Here is a 5,095-nt window from a genome sequence, read left to right as displayed (position 1 = left end):
TAACAAATAAACTTTATTAAATTTTTTTAATATATATTTAGATATATTAAGATATTAATTAATATTTAAATATATATTAAAATATTAATTTATGAAAAGTAAAAAGAAAACAAAAATTTGAAAAATTCGACATTGAAGTGTGACAAACGAGCGGCTTTTCCTTTTACTAAATCCCGCCTAAAATTTTCACTCAACTCTCAAAACAACTCCGTCTCTCTATCTCATCTCGCACCTCTCTCTCACCCCTCTCTCTCACGCCTCTCTTATTTCTCTCTCGCACCACCCTCTTAATCTTCTTTGTCTCTCACGCAAGGCACTTCTGTTTAGCACATACGTTTAATTGTTTCAATTACATCTCAATTGCGAATTAGGGCTGTCGAATTTGGGGGGTTTCAGTTCTGAGTTCAAATTAAGACTTATTAACTCAAACTTCTTCGACTAATCACTCTCTTTCTTTGTTTGTAGGTACGATTTGAGTTACTGGGATTCAATATGTGTTAAGGAAATTCCCCCATCTCTATATATTGCTTATTTGGGTGCTTGTCCAATGCTCTTTATGATTATTTGAGTGTTCTGTGTGCTTATTTGGGGTTCAATTTGAGTGCTTGTCCTATAGTTCAAATTAGGGCTTATTTGAGTGCTTATTCTAGTGCATGTGATATTTAGTTTTTGGTGAAATAACTTTTGGAATTTTAAAGGTATTGCTTGGAACTCTTTTTCTGTCTCTGTTGTTATGTGATTGTGTATTTATTACATGTATGTTGTGTTCTGTTGAGTGGAATCAGTTATGTTTTGGGGAACGTATGGGAACCATGTTGGATAAAAATGTGATGTATTGTGTTGGTTGAGCTCTTGTTAAGGTCTCTTTCTGACTTAAAATACAAAGTACTATATAGAACCATATCCGATCCATTAATGTTGCGAGATGCATTCTCTCAAATCCACAAATATGACTCGCTTTAGAAACCGTTGGGTACGGTCAATTTTATCACTGTGTACTTCACTTTTTCTAGTTTTTTGTTTTTTGGTGAAGTTGTTCAGGTAATGGTAAGGGTTGAAACAGCTGCAGAGGGAGCGAGCCGATAGTAGGAACTTGTTCAGGTATGTTCTGGAGCTGAGGATGAATGGGCTGGCTTTCTTATGTCTAAAAGAGCTTCAGGAGCTGAGGATGAATGAACTTGCTTTTGTCTTGCCTGACAGCGGAGCTGAGCATATTGTCTCTAATTTCAGTAACAGAGAAAGCCTTATGTGTGTGAGTATAACTTAGAAGAACTGTACTTTTCTGATCTAATAAAAAGCAAACAAAAAGGACATTTCTGCAGATGAATTTTTAAAATTGTTTCATTAATTTAGGATGCCTGTTAATTAACTATGTTGTATATAAAATAATAGCAACAAGAATTTATATTAATTGCTAGATTAAAGAGAGGGGTGTTAACTAATAGGGACGAGAGTCACTAACCTCCTTCTGTGTCATCAAACTTTCAGTAGAGAGTAAGCATCTGCAGTCATTGATTAAGTTGCTTGACTAAAACACATGTAACTTACTACAGATCTTGCTTCAGGACACCAATTGAGCATCTAACTTGAGTTATTAGCATAAGTTTTGTGGATATCAATGTGAATCTGTCTTGGAGTAATGTAAAGTTGCATGAGATTGTGAATTGATAAATGCCTACTGATTTGCTTAAGAATTGTGTTTGATAATGTGTTTAACAGGATTATAGTAGGTTCTGACTAAATTATGTCAAGTACTAAAGTAGGAACTGCATTGCTAAGTATTAAGGTAGGAACCTGTTATCTAGAATTGTGAGATACTTGCAAAAATAAGATGTTGCTTATTTACATGGGATAAATTTTATAGAATACAATCAATTTATTAAAGGGTTAAGTATCTTAATACGAGTTCAAATCCTACAGGACCTACAGGGTGCTGGGATCATAACTCTTGCAGAAACGCACGATCTTACAGTATTTGAGCTGATATGATCACAAATATTAGATTTTGCATCCAAAACTAATATAGGGGTAATGTCTCTTTACAGATCCAAAATGAAGGAAATCATTTGCAATTAGGAGCTAAAGATGCTCTTCTTAATAGCCTTCTTGTTGCAGCTAAAAAATTCAGCTCGGGTCCCCCACAGATTCTTCAACTTACTTGGCAGGCTCTTTTGGTCATTGTTGTACTAGAAAAGAATGCTCTTTCTGTTATGAAAATATTTCAGTAGTAGTGCTGCTTCTGTTGATTGATTTAATCTAGTGATCAACTGTCATGTACATTGGAATGTGCATTTTTAGCGTGTTGGAAATCCAAGAACAAAGTACATATATTAGGCGATGCTTGTATGGCCAAGAGGTCAAGGAATTCAAACTAGAATAAATTCTTATTATGCTTTTATGACAATTATTTATGTATTATATTACTTTTATTTCTAACATAAATTTTCTTTTCGTATGCAGCTTTTGTCACATACACCGATGGTTATTGAGTTCCTACTAAATGAATCTGAGAAATATATTGATGGTGTTGTCCAACTACACGAAAGGAATAGGAAGCTTCTGTGATGCTTACTGAGTTGGGTGAGTCAGGATTCGTTCTTACATTTATAAAATGCATTTCTAGTTGAATATTTACAACTTTTTGTGGTTTAAATTATATCCTTTGTCTTGTCTTTTGAGACGCAGGTTCAAGCTGGTTGCTTGTCTGAAATTTCAGCTCCTTCATTGCCAGCTCATCCGCTTCTCAGTTTTGTATTCAACTCGTTGCAGGTAAGAACCTGTTATCTAGAAAATGATTACATTTGTAAGTGTTGTCCCTTTGTCCTTTTTCGGAGTTAAAAAGCATGCAGCTAATATTGAATTAATTTATCTGTGATAAAAATCCACAACCTGATGAACTAGTTATTAGTAATGCAAAATACTCTTGAGAATTTTACTGGAGAAATAGAGTTACGTGTGGTCAGTTTCTTTTCTATCCTACAGAGACTTGCATCACTTCAGGCGCTTAGCAAGTTCTCAAACTACAGCACCTTAATTGATACAGCCATGCAGTTATAAATCGAACACGAGCTTTGAGAATTGAATAAAAAATAAAATATCAAAGACATACTTCTATTAATGCAGTACTCTTACTATAGCCAGGACTTAGGAAGCTGCATTATCAATATAAACTAACAGAGACTTCCTTAGCAACTTATAGTTATATTTGTTTATATCTCTACAAGGCATCTGGTGTTTGTTTATATTTCTATCTTGTCTTAAAGATTAGATTTATATGATTATGTTTATAACACATATCACTTAAATATGGCATTTCATGTTTCATATCTTTTCAGCAATCCAGAAGTTTCGGACATCATTACATTCAAGGCGCCACCTATTCTTCACGTGTTAGTGGAAGAGTGAAGATATTTTGTTTATTGAAAGCAAAATGAAGTTGTGCTGCGCAAAGCTGTGAGTGGCTAAAGTTGTGAGGCGACTAAGCTGATTTGTTAGCTGCTTGGATTTGTTTGAACTTGTGTAGCTAATTTGGTTTGTAGCTATGTTGAATTGCTTGGATTTATTGGGAATTTTAATATTTAAACAGTATATTTTCAATTAGTTTTATGAAAAAATGTTGTCGTCGATTCATACAATGTTGCAGCTTGATGTAATAATTTGTTAAAAAGTTCTCTTTAATGTTGCACTAGCTCATATCTATGTTGGACCCACAGGTGGGACCCACAAATGGGTCCCTTTTTTTTTTGAAATAAGGTCTAACGTAACATAAAATATTTGTTGCTATAAGTTAGTCAGATGTTGCAATAGCGGTCTATTGTGACAGAAAAGCCCATGTTGCAGTAGGTAACCATAATGTTGCAATAGAAGCCTAGGGCAACATCGAAAAAAGCAACTTATATTTTATGTTGCAATAGCCTATTTTCGGGCTATGGCAACATATTTTGGGGTTATTGCATCATTGTTTTGATGTTGTTGAAGGCCATATATGGCGTAGGAGAAACATACTTCTTCAGTTTCTGCTAGTAAGTCTCTCAAACCTTCAAATTCAGTTATTACTAATAGTCGCTTCGATTCTGTCCCTTTCCCAGCTAGGTTGGTTCAGACAAAGAAGAGTGCATTAGAGACATACATTTTGGAGACTTTTCGCAAGGTTCACATTAATTTGCCTTTACTGGAGTGCATTCAGAATCTTCTTGCATATGCCAAGCTATTGAAGGACTTGTGTACTAAACGAAGGAGGCTCAAGGGGAGTGAAGTTGTTGAGATGAAGGAGAATGTGTCTGCGGTTCTACAAGGAAGGTTACCAAGATAGTGTAAGGATCCAGGAAGCTTCACTATTCCTTGCACCATTGGTAAATCTAAATATGAGAATGCATTACTTGATTTGGGTGCGTCAATTAATGTTATGCCATCTAGCTTGTATGAGAAATTATGTATTAAAACTGAACTTAAAACAAATGGTGTTACAATTTTATTAGCTGACAGATCTCACGTTTACTCGAAAGGTGTTTTGGAGGATGTTCTTGTGCAGGTTGGCAGGTTTCAATATCCGGCTGATTTTTATATCTTAGACATGGGAGATGCGAATAATGCACAACTTATTCTTGGTAGACCATTCATGTGTACTGCTCAAACAAGAATTGACGCTGCAAGGGGAGAGCTCAGTATGGACTTTGATAATGAAACCATTAAGTTCAACATGTTTGAGATGATGTGATATCCCGTGGATACTGAGACATGCTTTACAATGAGTACAACTGGTAGCATTGCTCAAAAGTACTTCGAGCTAATGAAGGATGATGTATTAGAAACAGTGATTTCTCAAGGCATCAGTGTTAATCAGGAAGGAAATTATCAAGCTTTTGAAGAGATTTCTATCACTCATATAGATGAAATTCTAGAGCAATGCAACACCTTGAAGGGAGCAGAGATTACAGGAGAACGGAAGTTTGTCCTCCCTAAAACTTCTAGTGAAAAGCAGTTGCCTTCAGTTGTTCAAGCACCACAATTGGATCTTAAGCCATTGCCTTCCCATCTCAAGTATGTTTTTCTTGGAAAGGTCGAGACACTACTGATCATGATCTCATCAAAGCTC

The 5,095-nt window shown here is 35.3% G+C and overlaps 1 long non-coding RNA gene across 2 annotated transcripts; it reads left to right on the top strand.

Moving 5' to 3' along the window:
* The first annotated feature begins 214 nt into the window (after window positions 1-214).
* Window positions 215-3,648, top strand: LOC108192670 (uncharacterized). 2 transcript variants are annotated; one of them, XR_010288521.1, is made up of 6 exons: window positions 215-465; window positions 1,034-1,252; window positions 2,046-2,356; window positions 2,461-2,580; window positions 2,686-2,769; window positions 3,336-3,648. It is a non-coding gene; the product is annotated as an uncharacterized LOC108192670 (long non-coding RNA). The 2 variants fall into 2 exon arrangements; XR_010288520.1 differs by having other exon boundaries at window positions 215-1,252.
* The last annotated feature ends 1,447 nt before the right edge of the window (window positions 3,649-5,095 follow it).

Source organism: Daucus carota, chromosome 2 (genome assembly GCF_001625215.2).
Source record: "Daucus carota subsp. sativus chromosome 2, DH1 v3.0, whole genome shotgun sequence".
In the NCBI taxonomy this organism is placed as follows: domain Eukaryota; kingdom Viridiplantae; phylum Streptophyta; class Magnoliopsida; order Apiales; family Apiaceae; genus Daucus; species Daucus carota.
The sequence above is the reverse complement of the archived record's forward strand: the minus strand, read 5'-3'. Positions and strand labels throughout refer to the sequence as shown.